Source organism: Gobio gobio (genome assembly GCF_949357685.1).
Source record: "Gobio gobio genome assembly, chromosome: 4".
In the NCBI taxonomy this organism is placed as follows: Eukaryota; Metazoa; Chordata; class Actinopteri; order Cypriniformes; family Gobionidae; genus Gobio; species Gobio gobio.
The window spans coordinates 56,114,159-56,129,803 of record NC_137100.1 but is presented as its reverse complement, the minus strand read 5'-3'; the positions used below and the strand labels follow the sequence as shown (position 1 = coordinate 56,129,803).

The following is a 15,645-nucleotide window of genomic DNA, read 5'->3' as shown; positions in this document are numbered from 1 at the left end:
TAGATAGATAGATAGATAGATAGACAGACAGATAGATAGATAGATATATAGACAGACAGACAGATAGATAGATAGATAGATAGATAGATAGACAGACAGACAGACAGACAGACAGACAGACAGACGATAGATAGATAGATAGATAGACAGACAGACAGACAGACAGACAGACAGACAGACAGACAGACAGACAGACAGACAGACAGACAGACAGACAGACAGACAGACAGACAGATAGATAGATAGATAGATAGATAGATAGATAGATAGATAGATAGATAGATAGATAGATAGATAGATAGATAGATAGATAGATAGATAGATAGATAGATAGATAGATAGAGACAGACAGACAGATACAGACAGACAGACACAGACAGACAGACAGACACAGACAGACAGACAGACACAGACAGACAGATACAGACAGACAGACACAGACACAGACAGACAGACACAGACACAGACACAGACACAGACAGACAGACTATACAAACCATTACACCTATGGAGAGTTCCTGTAAAGCACATATTCAAGAATGTGTGTGTATGTGTGTGTGTGTGTGTGCAACCCCCTTGGGCCATCTGTAGCTGTGTCTTACTCAGGTTGAGCACTTTTGTATGCTAATAGGCTGGAAGTGCAGGACTCCTACTGTACTCTCTTGGGGGTTAATTGTTCTGTGTAGGCCATACTTTTTTCCTCATCGTTCTCCCTCTACCCTGCAGTTCCTGACAGCCGGAGGTATTGGAGCCAGAGGTGGAGAGGCTATTTGTGTCCTCTCTCATTGACATCTATGGCTTTCAGTTGAAATAAGTGAAAGTAGAGAGAGAAGGGGAAGAAAGAAGGCCACAGTGCTCCTCTGCACCTCTCAAGTGTTTCCTGTTAGCGGAGTTAATGTGGAGTCATGCGGTGCAGCTCTGCAATTGTCTAGCATTGCTGTATGATACGAAACTGACACCTTCATTCCACATGACACACATCCCACTGTTCAATACGGAGAGAGAGAGAGAGAGAGAGAAACAAAGCGAAAGAGGAAAAACATTTTAGCAGACGATAAGATGAGAGATCAATGAGAAATCTGGTGGGATGTAAACAGGAAGGATCTCAGTGACGGAAGGAGGACAGATCGGGTTTAATCAACATCCAGTGCACATCTGTAGGAACACTGGCTTGTATTTATGCTGATTCTCAAGTATCTGTGATGCACTCGCATGTCATGTTGGGACAAATTTGGCTTTTCGTATCGCTGGTGTTGTTTTTCTTTTATTGTGCTGAGAAGGCACAGTGGTGTCTATTCCGAAACACACTAATTCATCTGTCCCTGCACTCATCTCAGGATATCTGTAGTGTTTGTGGGTTTGAAATGCATGTCTTTACTGTTACGATACGTAGTCTCGCTTCTTTTTCAAATCCTTCCCCAGCCCACTTCACCTCAGACTTCCCTCTTTATCTTCCTGTTTCCTTTCTTCTCTCCTCCCCGCACCCTGCTTTTATCATCTTCCTTCCCCCGGCCTCCTCTTTCCCAGCATGCGAGAGGGGGATTTAGGCGCCGTAAAGCTATTTATGATCATCAACCAATGGCCAGATTCAATCCACTCGCTTCCTCTTTGCAAAAATGAGAGCTTCAGAGATAAAGCGGGATAAGCAGAAATAGAGAGATTGAAAGAGGGGATCGCTGTGGGATATTTTTACTCTTTCTCTTGATTGAGTGAGAGCCCCTCTTTTGTGTGTGAATTCGGTGACGGCGGGAATACAAACGACTTGCCTTGTTTTCGCCACACTGTTATCTCAGGCAATTTGCAAAAGTCTGAGGTCTTCAATTTAACTGAATGCTTATTCTATCGCAACAATTGCCTCACACAACAATAATTTGTCTCTGATTTCTCCCGCACGCCCCACTACCCCAATCTCACCCAAATCATTGCTCCATCTCTCGTTCGCCATCTCTATCTCTCCGTTTTGTTCCTCGCCCCACGGACCTATTTGTTTCACCACCGTGCTGCGGTCAGTGGAGAGAGAGCTATCTGTGGAATAAATCACTTCTTCTCTTTGACTAGTTTCTCAAATACCTGTAATTTTCATCTCATTTCCTGCTTCCTCTCTGTTCTGTTCTGAAACTCTTATTCAGAAGCATCTAAGACCACATTTCTAGCTAAAAAAATTTTTTTTTTTCATTTCTTATTTCAGAAAACTACCTAATGCAGTTCATTTTAACCAATGAATTTGTCAAAAGCTTGACAGGTTTGACCAAGTTCAGCTGTTGCTACAGCACTTTAAAAATGTCATTTACATATTACAGTGGGCATAAAAAAAAAAATAATAATAAAAAGTTATGCTGATTTGCTTTCAAGAACATGGATGGAAGATTGCTATTAAATTGGAATCCTAGTGAGCTGCTTTGTTGTGTCCTGCCTCTAAGAATCCTCAAAAGTCACTGATTTGGAACGCTCTTCATAGGAGGCAGCAGCTCAACAGACGTGAAATGCACAGGAGACAATTGATTTCAATGGATTATGATGTAAGCAGTTTGCTAAGATAACGAGATGATACTCCAATAAGCACAAAAATGCACAGCACACACAAATAGTAGATATTGCTTATCGATATTAAAAGGGAGTTCAATCAAAAATGAAATTTCTATCTTTATTTACTCACTCAAACCTGTGTGACTTTTTTTCTTCCGCAGAACACAAAATAAGATATTGTGAAGACTGTTGGTATATTAATGCACTACGCTGATGCTGCATCGTAAACATCCTGGGCCAGATTTAGCTTGCACCAGCACAAACCCTCTTTTGGCATTAAAAAACTACTGTCAGGATGTACTAAAGACACGCAGTGAAAAATTAGAGCTGAAGAGGCATGGACACCGTTATTTTTGAGGTTGACCTTTATTGCATATGCATTTGTAGGAGATTCCCTTTCAGAAGCAAAATTTATGGAGAGGAGGAGATGATTTACTAAGGTTTGCGCTAGTCAACTTACTGGTATTTGTGGCATTCTGGTATTTCAAGCATGCCGTAAATCAGACGCTAATTGGTCAACACGTTCTCACTCCCAACTCGTCACATATTGGTCACGCTTGGTCAGGAACCCTCGGCGTCAGATAAAGACGCATTTAATTCTTTGCATTTGTAAAAGTAGACATGGTTTTAGGAATATTTATAGGCTACTTTTATATTTTGGAGCCACTAACCCCACTCCTACTCTAAACCTACCCACTTCTCAAGAATATAAAACACGTAACAGACAAATAAAAGTACAGTCACAGGTATTTATTGCAAAAACTGACCAAAAACTGTATAAAAGTATTAACTTGTGTTGCATCCCAAGTCTTCTGAAGTCATACGATACAGAGTTGATCTTAATGTTTTAATCGCTGCTCCATGAAGGCACACAGTCATATCTCATTGAAAAGATACACACGACTCTGTAGCATGACGCATTCGGTCACGAGACACACGAGAGCCAATGCAATTTGACTATGAAAGCTGATGTAATGTTTCTTTGGGCGGCAATTTTTGAATGTGTGCATGATCTTTGGCGGAAGGAGACGCTGATCGCTTTTGGGGATTTTCTTCACACACATCAATCGTTTGGCCTCGGAGCACTTGAAATATTTTGTATATTTTGAATAAATTGTGTCTGCAGTCATAGCTGCCTGTTATATCCTGTATTTTATATCATATAATACACAAATGGGGTAGGTTTAGGGAAAGGTTGCGATGTTCAAACGTGTCTAAATAGCATAAATAAAATAAATGTAAATAAAATTATGCTAGCTGAATAAATTGAGAATCACACTCCAACATGTAATAATGGCAAAATCATAACCCGATATATAATTTCATCATGACAATAACATTTCCATGCTCAACACGTCTGTGTATGATGTCAAAGGTTTCTCATTGAATTCTATGGAGTACTCCCGCTTCCTACGCTGGAGACCCCAGTTCAAATCCCACTCGGAGTTACACATGGTATATAGAGTATATCATCATAGTCCATCGCTAAAGTCGCTCATGATCACTCCCCTGCTGTGATCCGCTGTCTACTGGCCTCAAAATGTACAGCCATCTTCTCTCTGGGTCTTCCTTATCTTGAGTCTTTCTTCTGCTTCTCACTAAAAGTACCAGAGGACCCTTTTTTTCACTCAAGTTCCTGTGGGAGTGTAAGATACACACACAGACAAGTGACTGAAGGTCACGCTAGCTTGGAGGGTGAGGGGTGGGCGCTTTCAATCAGGTTAATGTCCTTCTCTAGAGAGTGATCTCTCTCTCTTTCTCTCTGCGATAGAAACGCATCCACATGAAAGGGGACGGAGAGATGAAGCCAGGGTGTCTGAAATACTCCCTCATGAAAAAGACTGTCAGCTGTCACACAGATGCATATAATAGATGAAAGAATCCATAGTGTAACAAGAATACAGCCCAAAAAAGAGGACAGAGAAACGAATAAGACAAGAAGGGACGGTTAAACAGATTAGGTTTCTGAAGAGTTCATCCTTTCACCCTGTGATCGATTAGAAGATATAGTTACACATGCTATAATAAAGCACAGTCACATTGAATCACTGAGAAAAAAAGGGACGCAGTCCCTTTGAGTATGTTAAAGTTGCACACCCACGCACATAAAATTAAGTTCTGCGAAATATCTCATATCAGATTACTTTAATCAAATCACCTGCAAACTCAATTTGGGCCATAATTAGAAGCACAACCCATCTGGGAGAGCTATTGTGTGTGTGTTTCTGCAGAAGCATGGCTGTTAAAACGTTTAACCCCTAACAGAGAGTCCCTCTGCTTGGAGTTGAACCTTCCGCACTAGTTCAAAAAATCCCAATGGCTTTACGATCTGTTTGGCAAAAATCTGTTTGGAAATGAATGCATCTTAAATGCAAGGAAATGTCAAAATAATGGTGGTTAACTGTATGGAGAGTACACAGACGCACACATAAAAACACACTAGTGTACAAAATGTCTGCCGGCATACTGCGCTCAGTGTTGATTTTCCAAAATAAACAGGCCATCAAAAAACTTTATTTCCATTGCTTTTTCACCTGTGTGGAAAGAGCTACAACACACATACACACACACATGATATAAACACTACAAACTGATCCAGTGGTGGGGCTGGATGTTTTTCTGGTGGAGAATGTGGGATATGAAAAACACCTGCACATGTAAAGTTGAGTTTTAAGCTTCTCAGAACACAGACAAACTTTGGCATACTGTAGCTATTTAAATGCTTATTGACCGTTCTCAAAGACCCGCCCCCTTTAGTTACTGTTGCTATGTCCGACAAGCCATGGCGCTCTCACGCGACACACGTTCTCACGTAGAGAAAATACATCGCGGAGCAAAGAGGACACTGACAACACGCCGACAGACAGGACAGAGCAAGTTACTTTTGATATGAAACAAAGTATAAACTTTGAAATTGTTCTTTTTTTAAAAGATATTTAAACAATAAATACAGTTTTGTGGCTCTTTAATGTGTCGTGATCGCTGTAGCGCCATAGTTATAGCTGCTCGTGAACCGATTATCTCTTCTTTCTAGTTCATTGATAAGCACGAAATAAACATGAATGAACACTAAAAGAAATGTTGTTCCAACCGCAGAAAGACATCAGTACACACCATTTTTCCAAGTTCAAGTCCACCAACGTTGACTGCTTTGTCGGACAAAACAGCAGATTCGGCGATGTGATTGGTCAGATCGCCTGTCAATCAAACTTGCGGCGAAGGGTGAATTCAAAGTTAATTATAACTACTGAAAACTAACCTTACTGAATCTACTCTAACTCTTAACTACTCTACTCTAACTATTGCATAGCTTCTCAGAACACACAAATATTTACATATTTTAGCTTTCTTAATGCTAGCTTGATACAAAAGTAATATTAACAACTAGAAACTAAACTTAACTTATTGAATATAATCTAACGGTGCATCCTAATCAGCCCACTAGTTCATTAGTCAGGGAATCGGCCATTTTAAGCACTGTCTCAATCGCAAAATCACTGTGCACAGAAACGTTGCTCCCTAAAAAGTGCCATAATGCACCATGAAAACCAGGGAGCATCGATGCTCACTAATATGTTGCCTTGACAGAAATCCTGCCGCATGAAACATGTGTGAGCCAACTCAATACACATCACAACGTGATGATTTAAAAAAAACAACCGCTATTTAATTATATTTGAGCATAAACATGCATCACTAGACAGGTAGTGAATTAATTTATGTCTGAAATGTTGCAGATATATGTCTCAATCAAAATATTTATCATAAAGTACTGTAATATAATATAATAAAGTACATTCAAAATAATGTCAGAAAAATATCAGTTCTGCTGTTGTTCATAAACACTAGCAGGGAGCTGAGACACACCCTAACTATTGCACTAAAAGATTAACTGAATTTTAAGCTTCTCAGAACACACACAAACATTTACATACTGCAGATTATAACTACTAAAAACTAACCTTATCTTACTGAATCCAAAAAACATTGTTTATTCATGAACCAGTTTTTCCTTTGATAAAATACTCTGTTGGTCAAAATCCGATAACTAGTTTCAGCAAAGCCTCCAAACTTTCGGTGTCACTCAGAAACCCTTTCAACAGCCTCATGAATTAGACATGCGTAGCCCATGCATGCTGTTTAAAACCTCCCGTTTAATAGCAAATCGACCATGGGCCACTGTAAATGAGTTTCAGAAACAGTACTGTTGTAAAAGCCTCTGCCATGAATAAATTCAACCCAATCTGACCACCTTCTCACCTACGGAGAAACGCACAGAGCAGTCAGAACTAAATTAAAACATCCCTTTATTAAACCCTGAAATCAAGCGTGACAGCGGCATAATACGGATGATTCATTAGCTGACATCGCTAACGCTAATCACAGCCGTGCAGAGCGGAGGGAAGACACTGCTGAGTCATATGCTCTCTGATGCTTATCTGAGGCTGGCTTTGGCTCGAGTATGGTGAAGACACTGGTGCTTGCAGTGCTAATTATGAGAGTATTGGCTTAGCGCTTACAGCATGAGTTTCGTATCGGACGTCATTCGTTCAACTGCTGTTTTGGCTTCGACTAGCTTGACGTCATCATACTCAGATTCTAGTCAGAATATGAGTCTGTTACTGCTCCATTGGGCTGTGATTATGGGGCGTGTTTCAACTGAACCAGGAGAGAAAATGCCTCTGCACTCAATTGGATAGACCTACAACCAATCAGGGCAACGGAGTAAGTGACGTATGTTGAGCGACGCATAGTTGTCAACAGAACTCAACTGCACGCACGCTGGAAGAAGTAGAAGGAGAAGATGAATGTAAGGGATCTTTGCCGGTGTTGTAAAAATAATTTAAAGGGTTAGTTCACCCAAAAATGAAAATTCTGTCATTAATTACTCACCCTCATGTCGTTCGACACCCGTAAGACCTCCGTTCATCTTCGGAACACAAATGAAGATATTTTCAGATAGGCCTCCATTGGCATTCAGTACATTTACACTCCCAAGACCCATAAAAGACACTAAAAACGTTGTTACAAAGTCCATCTCACCACAGTGGCTCTACAATAATTTTACGATGCGACGACAATAGTTTTTGTGCGCAAAAAAAAATCTAAATAACGCCTTTATCCAACTTGTTCTTGTCTTCCGTGTAGGCCTCCACGACGCATGCGCAAGAATATGACGCAGATCCGGCGTTCGGACACATGACCAAGAAGCGATTTGTTTACAAGCAGAGGAAGACGCGCGTGTCTAAGCTGTTGAATTCTACATTGATCGTGCTTTAGGTCTCGGCGTAGTGCTCAAATGGGACTAAAGCGTGCATTCCATGGATTCCCAAACGCCGGCGCTACGTCATATTCTCGCGCATGCGTCGTGGAGGCACACACGGAAGACAAGAAGAGGTTGAATAAAGTCGTTATTTAGATTTTTTTTGCGCACAAAAACTATTGTCACCGCTTCATAAAATTATTGTAGAGCCACTGTGGTGAGATTTGTAACGACGTTTTTAGTGCCTTTTATGGGTCTTGGGAGTGTAAATGTACTGAATGCCAATGGAGGCCTATCTGAAGCCTTTCTCAGCCATCAGCTTTCAACTAAAATATCTTCATTTGTGTTCCGAAGATGAACGGAGGTCTTACGGGTGTCGAACGACATGAGGGTGAGTAATTAATGACAGAATTTTCATTTTTGGGTGAACTAACCCTTTAAGGACACACTGAGTACTTACCAACACGATCATCATTTTTGAGAGAAACAGTAACGGTGAATGCATATACGATCAAGTTCTCCATTTAGTCAACGAATTAAACCCAAGCGCTCTTTGGTGACGTGGAAGATTACGATACTGTTGATCATCTGTCCATCATCATATAAAGCCGTCCTGACAATTTGATTGGTCCGAACAGCTCTGTTTCGAGCATAGTTGCTCCACAACGGATCAAGTCCTTCCCGACCTCAAATGTTGTGGGCGGGGCTAAGGCTACTGGAACACTGATCTAAGTGTAAAAGTCTTGCTCTGTATCCCAATTTGCATACTAACCATCCTAATTAGCATGTTCTAAATCCTAGCAGGTTGAAAATAGTATGCCGAAAGTGTCTGAATGGAGTAATTTTTTATTTGTGTACAGTTTGTTAATATTACCCCAAATCCTTTGCAGAATAGAAAATGAGATGTCACAAATGCTCTGCAAAGTGTGCATCGCATATCAGGTAAACCTCGCTCTTCCGATCTCGGAGACGCCGGTTCAAGTCCCGCTCGGAGTAGGCCGAATAGGACCAGAGGGGTTACAGAAGCACCACTTAGAATGTGATAAAATGACAAATGAGACACTCTTCAGTCAAAATTGAGAATGATGCAATGCTAAGAAATTAGTTTTAAGATGCTAACTCTTACGTGGATATGCAACAGTGCATACTTGATAATATGTGAAATGGAGTGAAGCCAGCTAAATATGTAAACAGCATCTATGGATATTAGCATGCTTGTAAGCACTAGTATTGATCAAAGTGTCCTTCAATTCTACCAGTGTCCATTTGCAAGGTCATTCTTAAGGCCATAAAATCTGTCCACACATAAGAGGAGCAGTGTGGTTCAGTGAAGCAGAAGTGTCGGCCCGTGTGTGTGCCCTCTTTGTTGAGTGACTGCACTTTTGCATTGACTTTTGGCCCCTAGAAGCCTATTATTCATAGGGTCATGATGGCCGACCTTCGCTTTAAATTAGCTGCTGTCACGCTGACCCTCACCCTCCATCCACTAAAAATAGAAAGAAAGAAGATAATGAAAAGGAGGAAAGAAGCTGTGGTTGTGACAAATATGAATATTTAGTTTCACAGTCACACAGCTAGGGCCGCATTCATTAGAGTGGGCTTTGGCTTTGGTGTGTTTGAGCCGATAAAAGCTCGTCTGAGAAAATGCCGTGGGTTGCTTTTGTTATTTCTTTAACTATGCCAATGTGTGGGGAAAGAACCATGTAATACCCTCCACCTGCTGCTGGGCCTGGCAAGAAATTAGCAACCCGCCAACAAGGCCAGCATGGAGATGCTCACACACATACAAACACACATACACACACACACACACACACTCTATGACTAGACAGTGTGTGGGAGGATAGCCTTTCTGAGACGGTTAAGAAACAGTCTAGAGAATCTTCTGTGCTAAAATAGTTTCACTCATGCGGCACCTTTTAAGAGCTCCGTGACCTTAAAAGAACTTATGCAACTTTTCTGTCCAGAAATGGTGAAATGTTTAATAAGTTCACTGTAGCACATAGTGTTTGGTGCTTTTAACAGCATGTGTGTGTGTCCCATGTGGCAGAAAATATATTTTTGAGGCCAAAATATATTTCAAGGATGTGCTAAAAATGTAAAGATTTATATATATTACAGGGCTTGAACACCCGCCAACCAAATGCGTGTGGATTTCAGCAGCGGGCTCATTACATTTTTCAGTTGTAGTCTTTTAAAGGGGTCATAGAATGACATTTTTGTACAAGTTAATATGATTCTTTAGTGTCTAAATGAAAAGTTTGTAATATACTTTAATTAAAAATTCTCATTAGTATTGTAAGAAAACACTAATTTTACCTGGTCAAAACCAGCTCAGTTTTCAGCAAGTCATTTCAGTGTATGTGACTTTAATTGATAATGAGCTTTGCTCACCCCGCCCCCTCTGCTCTGTGGGGCGTTCGGTTCGACCCGACACAACAACACACGTGGAGTGTTGCCTTGACAACAGTTGAGGGTATATTTTCGAGAAATAATGGCAACGGGAGTATCTGAGGACACATCTGAGCAACCTTATCAATTTGAACCGGAGTCGGACCAGGAACAGATGACGAACCCATCGAAGTTCGAACAGGACGTTTCTGAATGGTTGGTTAACGTCATGTCACTTTGATCTATCTTTGTACTGGCAGAGTAGCGTAGTTGCTTTGTGTTTACTGATGTGTTAGTTCATTGACAGATTGATGTTATGTTATAAGATTTTTTTTTTACATTACTTCTTAATCAGTAACAGACACCGTTATAAACCATCTACAAAAGTAAGCTTAGTGTAGTGTTACCACGTTAACTTTATCACCCGAGTACACAGTTTGTAATAACAAACATAACGCGTTATTCATTATAAACGTGGGATTATGAATTATATTGAGAACGTCATACACAGAAAGCATGCCGTAATGTAACTTACCCTGTAAACTTTAGCCTCAATCATCGTGAAGCGTGCAATCGATTTGCAAAGATTAATATAAAGGTTAATAAAACGTTACACTCACATCTTCCTGAGGTGCAGCAGGAACACGATCCTTTTTTCAAGAGCAGCTTATTAGCAAAACCTGCTGACGCTCGTTTATAAAGCAGTCTGCTGAGAAATGATTCGCGCAAACATTGACGTTGATCGTGGGGAATATTCCCTTCTTAAACAAAACTCAGCAGCCACTGGGTCTTCAGCGGTTCGGATTTAGGAACATCAAAATGACTGCTGTGTTCGTTATTACACCCAACAACACGACACCACAATCGCTTAGACGCCATTCTGCTCCAGAGTATCAACAATGGCGGACTATGATGACAGCTCGCTCAGGGCGGGTCTGTGTTGAAACGCTGCTGTCAATCAACAATCTTAGGAGGGGCGTACACCGTGTAACGTCACATGATCAGACGGCTCGATTTGAGACAGGGGAAAATATATAAGGAGATTAAAAAAAAACACTGGATATATTTTTATCATTATAGGATGGTTGTGTACAGGCACTGCCAACACACATTTCCGTATAATCAACTTGTAAAAGTGCATGTACCATTCTATGACCCCTTTAAAAGAGCATCTGAAATAGTAAACTTAGTGCAATGTAGTGTTGTCAAAAATATTGTTTTTACATATCGATACATAACGATACTGAAATATCTGAAAAGCTTCAATACTCATTTTCCGCAGAATACAGACACGATACCAACAGCGAGATGACACACACACCCGCATCCCCTCACTCACTTGTTTCATTTGCTCCGGATGAATATTGTTGGTGTTACAGGGCTTGAATTTCGCAGTCAGATTGCGCATAATTTTAACCCAAAGTGTGTGCACATAAAGCCACCTCTCAGTACTAAATTCTTAATAGAGTTCTTTTTCGCTATTTATTGTGCTTAAACAATCAAATACACACAAAATAATGTCAAAATGCCAGTCTTGGCCAGTATTCACGCTAACACGGTTATGTTTTAAGTGAATGTAATCAGTTGAGAAAGAAAACGCATGTGTAACAATATAATGGATCTGTGTGAGGTTTTAAACAGCAGCCTAATATACCTGCGGCCAAATTATGAAATAATATAAAAAATATCTACATGTCCAAATTGTGGCTAATAACTTTGGAAAACCACTTGCATATGTCGATATATGTATTTAAAAATATGAGGAAATATAAAAATTATATTTTAATATCATTATGTAAAATGTAAATAAATTTTTTTTTTTTTACATATATTTAGAAATATATATAAAAAAATATATCTGAAAATGTATTTTTTGCCATATTGGGTGTGTGTTTTATACACACCAATCAGTTTTTTATAGTTATGCTAATATACATTATAAAGTATATGAGAGGATCTGTATGCTATATGAGAGTGGGTAGAGAGATTTTGGGTGCCTTTGCTTAGTGTGTGTGTGAGTGTTGTGTTTATATAAGTGGGAGGATCACAAAGTAATGCTCTGGCTTCATTTCAAGCCTTTTCACAACAAACCCCAGGGCTGTGTCAGATTTATCTGAAAATTTTTCTCATAAAAAAGTACAAACCAAACAAATCCCATGTTAGGAGACGCCCACTGATATAAACAGCCGCTCTCCAGCACTGGATTCAAACCTGCCCCCACCAAACTAACTTTCTTTCTTTCTCTTATGGGTACATAATAAAGTGTTCCTGTTTAAAACGTCGTGCTGTGAGGGCGCTCAGAATAAAGAAAATCTTGTATTATCACAATATAAAACTAGTTGTCTCGTTAGATGGCATTTCATATGGGTAAACTTTACGACCCAGAATCACCACACTATTCTCAAAGAACTTTCTCACAATGGCTGTAATTATATTTTGCTGTATACTGCAAAGAGATAGACCGAAAGCGACAGATGGAGACTTTGTATGGTGCATGAAAAACAACATTAACCCCTGGTTTCACAGACAAGGCTTAAGCTAGTCCTAGACTAAAACGCATGTTTGAGCAGTTTTAACTGAAAGCAACTTGCACTGAGATATCTTAAAATATGTCAGTGTCATTGTTTTGTCTCAAGATGCACACCAGCAATGTTTTTTTATATGGCACGTTTATAAAAGTTACTTAAATGTCCTAATTGAACTAAAGCCTAATCCTGGCTTAGTCTAAGCCATGTCTGTGAAACCGGGCCTAAGTAATTTGGTTTACTTTCAATTGTTTAAAAATCAGCTGGTCTTGCTTTACGCATTAGTTCAGCTCCGGTATAAAACAAGCTGCTCTCTCCTTTATCTGTTTTTGACAGTTGAATAAATAATATTCACTTAATGACGTTTCCATTTTCAACAGCAAGTGTTTGTGAGCCATACGGAGGTCTACAGACGTCCACGCAGGGTGAGAAAGGAGAGCTTGAGGGTCAGTTTTCCAAAGGTTACTGATATCTCAGCTGAGTTCAATGAGCCTGAAGAAAACTGAATATTTTAGGAGAGTTTTATTCATGAGATATGAATAATAGAAAAATGCACATATCCATTTCAAACAAGTGCATACTGACATGCTTTATTGACCGTTAAAAATATGATGGCTCACACCTTTGCGCACATAGACGCACAGAGGTGAGGTAAGGTTGAGGTGAGCTCATATGTTTACCTCAGACTCCATCCCAAAGGAAATAGTAGAGCTGCCACATGCACATAATGAGGAAATACTATGGTATCCAGTTGATTACTGCAGTCTCTGATGCACCCTAATACACCTTTTCACCTTGTATAAAACATCACATCATAAAAGAAACATCATTGGCTCTAATTATGGCGTGATGACATCAAGCCTTTGGGCTTGCTCTACATGCTGGTTCTAATTGCAATAATTCTCACATATGGCCACTGCTCTAAAATGAATCAATGTTTCTGTTTAAACATCAGGTAAATAGTTTGATGGCAGTCTGTCAGAGTAAATTAGCTAATGTATTCAGTGAATGTTAAATTAAAGTAAGCCAGCTGCCAGTTGTTTATCGTTAAAATAAATGAGCTACATGCTATCTTATGTTAATTATGATACATCTTGAACCGAAACATTCATGCAGATATGCAGCTGGGATTATCAAAAAAAACAGAACAACAGAATAAAAGAATTATAGGCCGACAGTGATGGGGAGTGAATCTCACGAAACATGCAAAGAACATGTCATACTTCACAGCAAAATCAAAAGGAAGAAATAATAATCCATATGTCCATCAAGACTTTTTTGCATTGTTTAGCAATGTGACACCAATTACACAAAAAAAACTACATCATTTTTTTTTTTTTAATCAGGTACAATCTTGAATATTAACCTCATCACTGTATTGCTAAAATATTTTATTTATTTAATAACCTTGGACCACAAAACCAGTCATAAGTCGTACAGGTATATTTGTGGCAATAGCCAACAATACATTGTATGGGTCAAAATTATTGATTTTTCTTATATGCCAAAAATCAGTAAAGATCATGTTCCATGAAGATATTTTGTACATTTTCTTACCGTAAATATATTAACACTTTATTATTATTAGTATATGCATTGCTAAGGACTTCATTTGGACAACCTTAAAGGCGATTTTCTCAATATTTAGATTTTTTGCACCCTCAGATCACGGAATTTCAAATATTTGTATCTCGGCCTAATATCCTGTCATATCCTAACAAACCATACATCAATGGAAATCTTATTTATTCAGATGATGTATAAATCTCAATTTCCAAAAATTGACCCATATGACTGGTTTTGTGGTCCAGAGTCACATATTTTATTTTCTGTAATACATAGATTATATTTATATAAATAATCAATGTATTACAACACACATACAGATTAAAATAATTTGAATATAGAACATATACCTGATTTCTATAACAAAAAATATGTTACAAAATATTAAATATTTATTATATTTAAAATTGAATCTATAGATGGATTAAAATAATGACAACATATAGGGAGAAAATATGTATTATCTCTTTTGATTTTATAGTGACATGCTTTTGTGGGCTTCACCCTGATAAATTGAAAAGGGTTCTCTGTTTTCTCATATACACACACAGAATATGAGAGTACAGCTGAGCATGTGAGAGCCAGAGAGTGACAATGAGCAGACATGAAGGGCAGAAAAAGACTACTAGAGTAAAGAGAAACAGAGGGTGGGCAGATGGATGACACTGAAAAAAAAAACAGCAGAGGAAACAGAACAAGAACAGAGAAAAGGTGAGAGACAGAGGGCAAGATATAGTGGGGACGCAGAAAGATGTATTGCATTGAAAGAGCAAGAGACAGAGAGAAAGGGGATCGAGAACAGTGTGAAAGAAGGGAAAAGCAAATGAAGTCCACAGAGGGAGAGCCGGGAAGGGAGAGGAAGTTCTCTGCGGACACAGATGAGGTCATATTTATTAATAACACCCTTACTAATACAAACAGGCAGGCCAGAGTGTGCACAGATGAGGATCATTTTAATGGGACAATATGCACATGTAAGCATGTGTGTGTGCCTGTGTTCCCCTGTGTATGTGTGAGTAAAAGTTTGTTTAGTAGGACACGTTACCCCTGATATAACTCAGCAGAGCTGATCTGTCAGAGAACACTGCATAGAGAACAGAACGAAAGAAATACAGAGAGAGAGAGAGAGAGAGAGAGAGAGAGAGAAAAATAGAGGTTACACAGGGCCATGGCGGTGGTTGGGAGCTTGGATGGATTAGAGGCACATCTGTCAAAAGCTAACAGAGAGAGAGAGAGAGACAGCGCGAGAAAGTAACTCATATACTGCTGTCTCACTGCCAGCTGCACATTTTACTGCTGTGATTAGGGATGTCAAAAGTAACGTTACTTTGGTAAGAAGTCGACACGAAAATAAAACTCTTTCTACAGTATCTG

At 39.3% G+C, this 15,645-nt stretch overlaps 1 protein-coding gene across 1 annotated transcript in view; it reads right to left on the bottom strand.

The window, feature by feature from the left end:
• The window catches only part of sema4c (sema domain, immunoglobulin domain (Ig), transmembrane domain (TM) and short cytoplasmic domain, (semaphorin) 4C), an 81,080-nt gene that overhangs the window by 51,770 nt on the left and 13,665 nt on the right, over positions 1–15,645 (bottom strand). The gene's annotated exons all lie outside the window — the stretch shown is intronic.